Genomic DNA, 12,656 nt, shown 5'->3' on the forward strand with positions numbered 1-12,656 from the left:
TTCACCCTCTCAAAGACAGACCTTGCTTGAAGGTCAAGGACTGTAGTCTTCAATATGGATTGAAGCTCAATATCAAGAAGACAAAGATTCTCACCACTGGGTTAATTGGCAGCACCATGATAGATGGAAAAGAGATTGAGGTTGTTAATAATTACAGCTTGTTTGGCTCCACAACCAACACTATTAACACAAGCAGTAAGGAAATCAAAAGACAAATAGTATTGGGGAAAATCTGTGAGGGATCTCTCCTGAATGCTGAAAAGCAATGATATCAGTCTAAAGACTAAGGTGCACCTAATCCAGGCCATGATCTTCCCAGTTATTTGCTATGCATCGGAAAGCTGGACAATGACTAAGGATGACGGAAGAATCAATACCTCCGAACTGTGGGTAAAAGCTTACAGAGTAAATATGTCTTTTATTCAACAATTTATTCACCTTTTGTTTTATGACATTGTTCACAGTTGCTCCAAGATAGCATGGTTCTGCTCACTTTCTTCCTGTATTTTTCATTTCTGTTCTTCCTTCTTTCCTCTCCCTTCCTGCCATCTGAACTCTGTCCTGGGTGAAATGCTGCCATTTTTATTTCAAATGACTGATTATTCTAAGCAATGAGTGTTTATTTCCCTATTGCTGTTGTTCCCCTTATTAGCCAGTTTTGACATTGCTGAAAATCAAGCCACCAGGACTAGGTAAGTACAAGGGCTGATGGGTAATTAAGGGCTATCATCTGCAGCTCCACCAGCCTCTATCTGTCCACGCTTTTTGCTCATTCTATTCAGAACCTACTAATGTAATCCTTTTTAAAGAAGTTAGTAATGCTAGCCAATCATCATCTAGTTATTTCTAGTCTGAAGGTCACGGAAGTCACATTTCTTGTGATTCATTAATCCTTTGCCTAATAATATCCAGTGTCTTTTATTTACTCCACTCTTTTTTGGTCCAAGTGTGGAGAGACCACCTTAGGTGACGGCTCACAAATTTTTAAGACACCAGTTGCTACCCATTTGAATAAGATGTAGAATATTTTCTTTGCATATTCTCATGCCAATTTATCTTAAGAAATCCTGAGACCATGGTCCTGTACTTCCAGGCCCAGTAATTCATCCCCTCAAGGTATTTGGTTATGGATAAAAAGTTCACCAACACCTCCCCATCCTCTAGCCCTCTGTATGCTTAACTATGTTCTTGGACGTATTTGCAGCACATATAAATGCATAAGGTAATTCTGGCAGCCTAATGGGTAAAGAGTTGTACTGGTAATCTAAAGGTAGGCAATTAAAATCTATGAGTCAACTGTCAGTTGATTCTGACTCTACAGCACATAACAACAATAATGTTGTTGTTAGGTGCTGTCGAGTTGAGTGTGACTCATAGCAACCCTATGAAGAGCAGATCTGAGCCCTGTCCTGTCCTGTGCAGTCCTCACACTTCCTGACACACTAGAGCCCATTGTGGCAATCACTGTGGCAATTCACCTGGTTGAGGGTCTTCCTCTCCTTTGCCAACCCTCAACCCATCCCAGCATCATGTCGCTTTCCAAGGAATAGCCCTTCCAAGCAACATCCCAGAAGCATGTGAGGTGAAGCCTCATCATCCTTGCCTCCAAAGAGCACTCTCTCCAAAACATATTTGTTTGTCCATTAGACAGTCCATGGGATGTTCAGTCCTCTTCTCCAACACCACAACTCAAAGGCATCAATTCTTCTTCTGTCATCCTTACTCATTGTCTAGCTTTCAGATGTATAGCAAGTGACTGGAAAGACCATGTCCTGAATGAGATGCACCTTAGTCCTCAAAATGACATCATTACTCCTCAATAATTTGGAGATATGCCTAACTGCAGGCTCTCCCAATGCAATATATCTCCTGATTTCCTGACTGCTTGCACCATTGTGGATCCTAGTAAGATGAAGTTGTTGACAGTTTTAACAATAATACATGTATAGAACTATCCTCTCACAGTTTTATCAATTCATGTGTAAAGACCTACTCTCATCCCTATACATGTTCAACTTGGAAGTCTATGTATGTGTTTGCTAAACTGTTATTATTACTGAAGACTTGGGTGTATAATATTTCCTTTAGTGGAATTTAACTCTTAGGCTTCTCTCATTGTCTTTCTTTGCAATAATTTTTATATATTGCCTTCCTCTACACTCAATATGTGTTTACTCTCTAGTTAGTGATTTACCCTCCCTTCTCCTCCCACCTCTAGTCAAGAAAGAATGGTTTTGTGTTAAAACCTTGACTTTTCCTAACAGTGCTCTCATACTGTTCCTTTTGTGATTCACTAGTTTTCACTCAGTATAATATCCTCCTGGTTCATCCATGCTACGAGGTGTTGCTGTGTACTGTTAAGTCAGAACTGACCCATAGCTAACCCTCCAGCATGTTTTCAGAGGCAGTTAATCACATGGGAGGAGATTACTCATCATCGTCCTGTGGAGCAGCTAGTGGATTCAAATCACGTGCCTTTGAGTCAACAGCACAAATCCTTACCACTGAGCACCCGGAAGTCCCTATAAAGTGTTAGGCAGATTAACTTTTATTCTTTAATGTTGTGTAGTATTTTGTCACATGTATGTACACATTTTGTTTGTCCATTCATCTGTTGGTGAGCAGTTAGGCTCTTTCTTTTTTTTTCTTTTCATTGTGGTGAATAGTGTTGCAAGGAGCCTGGATGTGCATATTTCTGTTTGTGTTGTGCTTCTTATTTCTGTAGGATCGATACCTAGTAGTGGAATTGCTGCAGCACATGATGTTTTTAACTTTTTAAGGACTTGCCATACCATTTTCCACAGTGTTCACACACAGTCCCACAAACGTCATGCAGTTTCATGCAGTAGATGAGAGTTCTAATCTCTCTGCACCTTTCCCAGCATTTGTTTACTGGGTACTTTTTTAGCTTTGCTTTTATTTAAGCTAAGATTTTGCTAGGGTATTAATAAGATATTATCTGTTTGTTATTTGATTTGCTTGTTTTTAATGGCTAATGAGGGGTATAAGTCATCCTCAACTCGATGGCAAACAACAAAGAGGACTAAAAGGAGTTCTAGTGGCTCAGTAGCAAGGAATTGCATTGCCAATGCCAGAGGTACATGGTTTAAACTCATGGGCTACTCCACATTAGAAAGAAGGGCAATCTCTCTCTGTGACATTTACTGCCTCTGAAAACGCACTGAAGGATCGATCAGCTATGAGTCAGTTCCAACTCAACGGTGCACAACAACACCATTGAGGACTAAGGAAGAGGGATGTCACTTTAAAGAGTAAGGTGTGCCTGCCCCAAGCTGTGGTTTTCAACTGCTTTACATGCATGTGGAAGTTGGATAATGAGCAAGGATGATCACAAACAAATTGGGGCCTTTGCAGTGTGGTGGTGGTGAAGAACATTGTATATACCCTAGACTACAAAAGACAGAGTTCAAAAAGTTAGTGGGTTCAAAAAGTCAGCAAGGAGCAACCTTTGAGAGAGCAGTAAGACTAGGAATGGACTATGCCACTAGAGCTCAGTTCTCAAAATGAATAGCTTTAAGGAACCCTGTAAGAGGTTTTAAGGTATTTTAAGTATTCATAAGAAAAATCTCTACAATAAGAGATAAATATATCTTGCTTACTAGAGAAAACTGGCAGGCTGATAAATTATCCAATGTGAGTAATTTTCATTCCATTTTCAGAAAATCACACTCTTCTATTTTATCATGATACGAAATATTTAAGTGTGAGAACTTGAGAAAAGTTACTTCAATATGCAGTTAAGTTGAATATGGTTAATGTACCAAAATGGACAGATTTCCTATGAGAAACTGTTAAATAATTTATTATTTATAATTTCATTAAATATCTATTAATTACTTGCAGCATAATGCACATCTCCCCAAACTTATAGAAGTTATTTTATACATGTGCAAATAACTTACAAAAATGGATATATCTGACATTTTAACGAGGCACAGATGATAATCTGTCAAATATTTTCTTTCTAATCAATTGGTCATTTTCTTTATAATCAAATGGTAAAGAAAGAAAAGTTATATTTTAATGACGGAGCATATTGGTAATTGGGAAATGAGGTTTGCTTTTATTAATACAAATACATTATCCAACTTTTTTTTATTGACTTAGTTAACTTACCTCAAATATTATCAATCAGGCCTTGCTGCTATGTTTTCTTTCCTGGAGGCCCTTTGGGATGTAACTTTCTAATAAATCTATCTTTTTACCTTAAAAACATTTATCAATCAAGTTTAGACAGACTTATTAACAAATAGGCACTTCTGGAATTATTTCCATCGAAGCAATGTTGTTATCCTATGTATGCCCATTTTTCTTTCCCAGGGGCACTTACTTATAAAAATAATTGAACTGTTTAATTGGTCTACTTACTCTATAAAAGATGTCTTGTTCTCTGCATGTTGTCATTATTCTTATCTGCATAATTAATTCTTTGGGGTTGTAAAACCTCAGAGTCATCATCAGCTGTGTAAGAGAAAAAAGAGCAGATATACTTACAGGGGGAGAAAGAAGGTAAGTTTGGGCAGAACCCACAGCTGCCCTATAGATGTGCCAAGGCCCGTACAGCACCCTGAGTGGCTGAGGGACCAAGTCCCTCCTGAAAACATCATCTGCTAGTTGTGTCTATGCAGAACAAAAGTTGAGGCCCAGGATCCACATACCTTGAGCTCATGAGATTGAATCATTCTGGCAGGCACTGAATGTCATGTCACTACAAGCAAACTTCTCATAAAGGCCCCTTAACAGTAGTAACAGTGAGAAGGACAATTAAGGTAATGTATTTTCCCCTCAACATAACAATGACCAGGGAGGATAGAAGGAAAATTGATGCTTTTGAGCTTTGGTGTAGGAGAAGAGTGCTGAGGGTGCCATGGACTGCTAAGAAAACAAACAGATTCATCCTAGAGAGGGTTAAACCGGGCTGCTCCTTGGAGGCAAGGATTCTGAGGCTTCGTCTGGCATACTTTGGTCATGTTGTAAGGAGGGATCGGTCCTTGGAGAGGGACATCATGCTTGGTAGGGTGGAGGGCAGGCACAGGAGGGGAAGGCCCTCTGGGAGATGGATTAACTCAGTGACTGGGGCAATCAGGATGGGTGTGTCAGAGACAGTGAGATTGACACAGGACAGAGCAGAGTTTAGAGCTGTTGTACATAGGGTAGCTATGAGTCGCAAGCGACTCGACGGCACATAACAACAACATTTTCCCTGCAAGTGGCTCTCAATTTTCTCTATTTCAACTCTTCTTTGCCTATTTTTATCACTGTTGCTGTTGTTACAGGGTGCCACTAAATGGACTTTGATTCATAGTAGCTGTGAACAACAGATCTGAACCTTGTGCTATCCTGTGCCATCCTCCTGAGCTCTGATATGCTCAAGCCCCTTATTACAGTCATTGTGTCAATCTATCTTGTGGAGGGTTTTATTGTGGTTAGCTGCAATTAAATCAGTTCCAAGTCATAGTAACCCCATGTGAAAAGGAACAAAGCATTGTCTGGTCCTGCATAATCTTCATGATGGTGGGTCTGATTCCATTGCTAAGACTGCTGGTGTATTCTAAATGCATTCCAACATAGCAGTATACTAGACAATAGTTCTTCACAGTCAAAACCCTAGAAAAGCTGCAAAGTGGGCTCCTGAAGCCAAGTACTCCTTCCTTGCAGGAAGTCCATAAAAGCTAATAGGTAAGACATACAGAATCTTCTTTGCTTATCACACTTGCATGGCTGGCAACAGATAAGAGCTGTTTTCCTGTTTGTAAAGGCTCTCTGTAGCCCCATCAGTAAGTGGTCCAATTTAGCACAGCTGAAAAGGGATAGTGAATTTTGCTCTATGTGATAGGCACTGTTCAATGCCTACTCAGCAGCCAGTTTTGAGCCCTGCCTCATAGCAGTCCTATTCACAATGGGATAAAGTTCTCTATAGTCCTACACTAGGCCCATGATTGGCTTTGGATCTATGGAGCTAGCTTTGCCAGACTTTTCATATTAGTTTGTTATAATCTGAACCTTCATAAAAATCACAAGAACACACTAGCCTCCACTGAGAAGACAAGTGTATAAAAATATATTGGCAAGAAATCAAAGAATCTTGCCAGAAAGAAAGAGAAGGATTCTACCAATGCCCAGCTTGACCTCTTAATCTCTTGTAAAGTTTCTTGACTTGCTCATTTACATTTCTATAAAAATGTTGTGCTTTAATTTTAAACGTATAGCTAACCAGGTCTCTCTATTTTTCACTCTTGAGCTTCCTGATGGCAAGATACAGTTTAGAATTGCTGTTGTTGTTAAGTGCCATCGAGTCATAGGCATCTCATAGCAACCATGTAGGATTAGTGGAAACAATTCTAGATTAGAATTAAGTAAGAGAATCTTGGATAAAAGGCACGATCTGTTAAAGTCTCAGGCTTCTCATCTATAAAATGGGAATACTGACTTTACTGGACTGTTGTGGGAACAAAACAATACATGGGTGGTTCAGTGGTAGAATTCACATCTGCTTTGGGAGAGTTCTTGTTCTTATTATTGTCCATGTGCAGCCACCACCCATTTGCCAGGGGAGGCTCATGTGTTGCTGTGTCGCTGGTTACAGTGGAGCTTCCAGAGGATGACAAATGAGGAATTAAATCCTAGAAATATACTTCTGAAAATCAGCTAATAAAGACCCTGTGGACCACAACTGGCCAATCCTCAATCCATCATGGAGCTGGTGCAGGACTAGGCAGCATTTTGTTCTATCAGATGTGGAGTCTTCTTGGGTCAGGAACTGACTGGATGAGAACAACAACAACAAAATATTAACAAGTGAGTACATTGAGTAAACATCATGCAGGGACTTACCGTTGCTGGTGGAGACTCAGTGTGTATGTTTGTTGTTGTTGTTGTTGGGTGCGGTCAAGTTGACTGTGAGTGATTCAGCTATCCTATGAATAACAGATCCGGAACCCTGCCCTATCCTGCACCATCTTCACAATCTCTGATATACTCAAATCCATTGTTACCATCACTGTATCAATCCATCTTGTTGAGTCTTCCTCTCTTTCTCTGACCTTTTCTATCATGATTTCCCCCCCCAGGACTAGTCCCTTCTGACAGCATGTCCAAAATATCAGAGACAAAGTTTCACCATCCTTGCCGCTGAAGAGCACCCTGGTTATAATTCTTCCAAGACAGATTTGTTTTATTCTTTTGGCAGTTCATGGAATATTCTGTACTCTTCTTGAACACAACTCAAAGGCCTTGATTCTTCTGCTGTTGTGCATATTTATTATCCAACTTTCAGATGCAAAGGACATCATTGAAAAGATCATGGTTTGTATCAAGCACACCTTGACCTTGATCTTTAACTTGCCTTCCTTGCTCTTTAGAATTTTGGAGAGGTCCCTAACAGCAGATTTTGCCAATGTAAAATGTGTTTTGAGTTTTTAATTGCTGGTACTATGGGGCTAGACCATGGATCCAAGTAAAATTAAATTGTTGGCAACTTGAATCTTTTCTCCATCTATCATGATGTTGCCTTTTGGCCAGTGGTGGAGATTTGTATTTACTTGATGTTGAGATGTAATCTCTATTGGAGGCTGTAGTTTTTCATTTTTTACAGTAAGTTCTTTAAGTCTTCATGACTTTCAGCAAGCAAGGCATCTACATAATGCAGGTAATTAATTGATGAGTATTTTCCTCAATCTTGGTGCCACCTTCTTCATATAGTGCAGTTTCTCAAATTATTTCCTCAGCATCAGATGGAATTGGTATGGAGAAAGGATATAGCCTTGATGCACACCTTTCCTGATTTTAAAACATGTAATGTTTCCATGTTCTGTTCACTCAAATTCTCCTTGGTCTATGTACAGGTTTCACAGAAGCAAAATTAAGTGTTCTAGGAATCTAATTATTCTGATTATTAGCCAAAATTTGTTATGATTCACATAGTCAAAAGCTTTTTCTTAGTAAATTGTCAAAAAATAAGGTCCCAGGAATTGATAGAATACCAAGTGGCATATTTTATTGAACACATGCAACCTTAGATGAGCTCACTAGTCTATGCCAATAAATTTGGAAGACAGTTACCTGGTCAATTAACTGGAAGAGATCTATATTTGTTCTAATTTTTTTAAAAAAATGGTGATCCAACGGGCTGTAGAAATTATAAAATAATTCCACATAAAGAAATAAAATACTTGGAAGATTATTTAAAACAACTGAAATGGTACATCCACAGAGAACTACCAAAAATTCTAGATGGATTCAGAAGAGATGTGGCCTGAGGGATATCATTGTTGGTGGCAGACTGAGCTTGACTGAAACCAGAGAATACCAGAAAAAAGTTTATATGTGTATGTTTATCGTTGTTGTTGATGATTGCTGTTGAGTTGAGCATGACTTTAGCGACCCTATGAACAAGAGAACACAGCATAATTAAAAAGAAAAGAGTGTGTCAGGGCTGTTTCCTTTATCCATACCTTCTCAATCTATATGCAAAAGAGATCATCTGGGAACCTGGACTTTATGAAGAAAAATGTGGAATCGAGATTGGAAGAAGACTCATCAACAATCTGCATTACGCATATGACAACTTTGCTCACTGATACGGAGGAGAACTTGAGGCATTTGCTGCAGAAGGTCAAGGACTGCAGTCTTCAGTATGGATTGCATCTCAACATCAAGAAAACAAAGATTCTCATCACCAGGCCAATTGGCAGCATCATGACAGATGGAGAAGAGATTTAGGTTGTTAACAATTTCATCTTGCTCAGATTCACAATCAACACTCTTGGCACCAGCAATTAGGAAGTAAAAAGACAAGTTACTTTAGGAGAATCTGCTGTGAAGGACCTTTCTAGAGTACTAAAGAGCAATGATGTCAGTCTAGAGATCAAGGTGTACCTGATCCATGCAATAGTCTTCTCAATTGGCTGTTCTACATCTGAGAGCTAGACAATGAAAATAAGGATGACAGAAGAAAAGTTGATGCCTTTGACTTGCTGTGTGGAAGAAGAGTATTGAGCATACCATTATCTGCAAAAAGAACAAGCAGGTCTGTCCTGGAGAAGGTGAAACTAGATTGCTTCTTGGAGGTGAGGATTTAGAAACTCAGTCTCACATACTTTAGGTATGTGGCCAAGAAGGACCAGTCCTTGGAGAAGGATATCATGCTTGAAAGGGTGGAGGAATAGAGCAGGAGAAGAAGACATAGTGACTGTGAAAGGTGTGTCAAGAGACAGTGAGATTGACTCAGGATAGGCCAGCATTCAGAGATATTGTTCATACGGTCACTCTGAGTCATAGTGACTAGACAACACACAGCAACAAGAAGTCTTATTTTATGCAGCAAGGACTTTAAGTCCTCCTCACTTTCAGCAAGTAAAGTTGAGTCATCTGCCTACTGAGAGTTGTAAAAGCTTATGTAATTTATTATTTATTCAATTACAATTAAATAAGATTTAAAAATCCACTCCTCAATTTCAGCCAGAAAAATCAAAAGACAAATTGCATTGGGAAAGACTGTTGTCAGGGACCTCTCCAGAGTACTGAGGAGCAACGATATCTATTTGGAGACTAAGGTGTGTCTGATCCAGGGCATGGTCTTCACAATTACTTGCTATGCATCAGAAAACTGGACAATGGACTAGGGATAATGGAAAATTGATGCCTTTGAGCTGTGGTGCTGGAAAAGAGTACTGAATATACCATGGATTGCTAGGAGAACAAATAAGTTTGTCCCAGAGAGGGTAAAGCCAGGCTACTCCTTAAAGGCAAGAATTCTGAAGCTTCATCTGACATACTTTGGACATGTTGCAAGGAGTCCCTTGCAGAGGGACCTTTGAGAGGGACGTCATACTTAGAAGGGTAGAGGTACAGCGCAAGAGAGGAAGACCCTGGATGAGAAGGATTAAATCAGTGACTGGGGTAATGGGGGTAAGGTGTGTCAGTGATAAATTGGATTAGGATAGTGCAGGATTCAGAGCTGTAATACATAAGGTTGCTATGAGTCACAAACAACTTGACAGCACTTAACAACAGCAACAATTTCATAATCTACATAGTAAGTGCCCAGGCCCTTTTAGTCCATTTGCTCACTCATTGCTGTCAAGTTGAAACTAACTCAAAGCCAACTTTCCTGTGGGTTTTTCAAGCCCATAGTCTCATATAAAATTGCCCACATTGGAGCAGCTGGGAGGTTCAAACTTCACGCCTTTGGGTTGGTAAGGCAACTCCTTACTCATGAGGACACTGGAGCCTCCTAAATGCTTATGTAATTCCACATAGTTACGTGCTCTACAGAATACGTGATTTGTGTCACTGTATTGAATCTGAGAATATGGAATGTTTTATTTTTATTGTGATTTGAGGGAAAGTTACTTTTCACTCATCTTCACATAAAGTTCTATTGGATAATGCTGCTCATGAATTTGGCAAATGTGATGCAGAAAGTATATTTATTTAAGGAAATGGGAACAATAAGGAGTTTTTAGTATATGCTTTCACACTGATTTGTGTATTGATGACATCAGAGTTTAATTGTATATTTATTTTTAAAAACATGTAAACTTTGAAAGGCACTGTTTAACTCTGCAAAGGAGCTCTGGTGGCCTACTGGTAAGGAATGGCATTGCCAACTCAAAGGCATTTGGTTTGAATCTACCAGTCACTCCTCAGAGATAGATGAGCAATCTCCTTCTATGTGATTTATTGCCCATAAAAACCCACTAGAGAGTCAGCTCTGAGTAGATTCCAACTTGCTGGTACATAACAACAACAAGCTATATTTAATGAATTATACTTTTACTTACAGTGACAAGACCATTGTTGTTTTTGTTGTTATATGCCATTGAGCCGTCTGTGACTCGTAGTGATTCTACGTACAGCTTTGCCCTGTCCTGAGCCGGTCTCACTGCCTCCAACACATCTACCCACCCCCATTGCTCTAGTTACTGTATCAATCCATCTCATCCGAGTCTTCTCTTCCTGCAGTGTCCCTCCACCCTTCTAAGCATTGATGTCCTTCTCCAATGACACATGACTCTTGCCCCCATGCACAAAGTATGTGAGATTGTTGTGTTGTTGTTGTTGTTATGTGCCGTCGAGTCGACTGCGACGCATAGCGACCCTATGTACAACTGCCCTAAACTCCACTCTGTCCTGTGCCAATTGCACCGTCTCTGACACTCCCATCCCAATTATCCCAGTTACTGAATCAATCCACCTCATAGAGGGCCTTTCTCTCCTGTGCTGTCCCTCCACCCTCCCAAGCATGATGTCCCTCTCCAAGGACCGGTCTCTCCTCACAACATGTCCAAAGTATGTTAGATGGAACCTCAGAATCCTTGCCTCCAAGGAGCCACCCGGTTTAACCCTTTCCAGGACAAATCTGTTTGTTTTCCTAGCAGTCCATGGTATTCTCAATACTCTTCTCCAACACCAAAGCTCAAAGGCATCAATTCTCATTCTATCCTCCTTGGTCATTGTCCAACTCTCTGATGCATAACAAGTGATTTGGAAGACCAAAGCCTGTATCAGACGCACCTTAGTCTCCAGAGAGACACCATTGTTCTTCAGTACTTTGGAGAGGTCCCTAACAGCAGACTTTCCCATGGCAATGCGCCTTTTAATTTCCTGGCTGCTGGTGCCAAGACTGTTGACTATGGAGCCAAGCAAACTAAAGCTGTGTACAATCTCAATCTCTTCATCATCCATCCTGGTGCTGCCAATTGGTCCAGTGGTGAGAATCTTTGTCTTCTTGACATTGAGCCTCAATCCATATTGTATGTGAGATAGAACTTCAAAATCCTAGCCTCCAAGGAGAAACTTGGTTTCACTCCATCCAATACAGACTTATTTGTTTTCTTGGCAGTCCACAGTATATTCAAGACTCTTCTCCAGCACCACAACAAGAGCATTACTCTTTATTACTATATAAAAGTAACATTACATATAGAGAGCTCTGGTTGCCCATTGGCAAGCAGCTGCTCTGCAATCCTGAAGACAAATGGTTTGAGCACCAACTGCTCCATGGGAGAAGGATGGGCAATCTTCTACTAAGCAACTAACTGCTTCTGAAAACCTGCCAGAGGGTCAGCTGTGGGTCAGTTCTGACACTAATGATATACAACAACAACAACATTACATACAAATATTACATATTGTGCACAGAAACCATATACTCTTTCAGGCTACTTCTCATTCTCCATATGAGGTGAGTGTGAAAATCTTCTCAGGTCACTCACTTGGGTTCATAAATTATGCATCAAAAGATAACAAGAATATTGTTGGGTTTTTTCTAGTCCAGAAAGCCAAGCTATTTGACCTGCTTACTTTTCCTAACTTCATTTTAATTCTTGGAGCTGCATGACTGTCTCTACCACTCTTCACAACTTTTCTATCATACTTGTCTTCTTTACTAGTTCTAGGACCAATTCATACAGTTGTGGAAGTTGTGTATTGCACAATAATATCAAACCAAGAGTTTGGACAGTGGCTAAAGGGAGTGTCTCCACCTTTTTCCCCCAATTTGCACAAATATGTTATATGGACTATCAGTTCTCTTGGGCGATAGCTGATTGAATTTCCAATGTATTTCAATACTACTGTTGTTGTTATGTGCTATCAAGTTGCTTGTGACTCATAGCGACCCTATGTACAAC

General features: G+C 39.9%; 1 pseudogene; it reads left to right on the forward strand.

Moving 5' to 3' along the window:
• The first annotated feature begins 358 nt into the window (after window positions 1–358).
• LOC102872787 overlaps window positions 359–12,656 on the forward strand; it is a 22,359-nt pseudogene continuing 10,061 nt past the window's right edge.

Source organism: Elephantulus edwardii, unplaced genomic scaffold (genome assembly GCF_000299155.1).
Source record: "Elephantulus edwardii isolate Elephantulus edwardi_28Jun2011 unplaced genomic scaffold, EleEdw1.0 scaffold00036, whole genome shotgun sequence".
Lineage (NCBI taxonomy): Eukaryota > Metazoa > Chordata > Mammalia > Macroscelidea > Macroscelididae > Elephantulus > Elephantulus edwardii.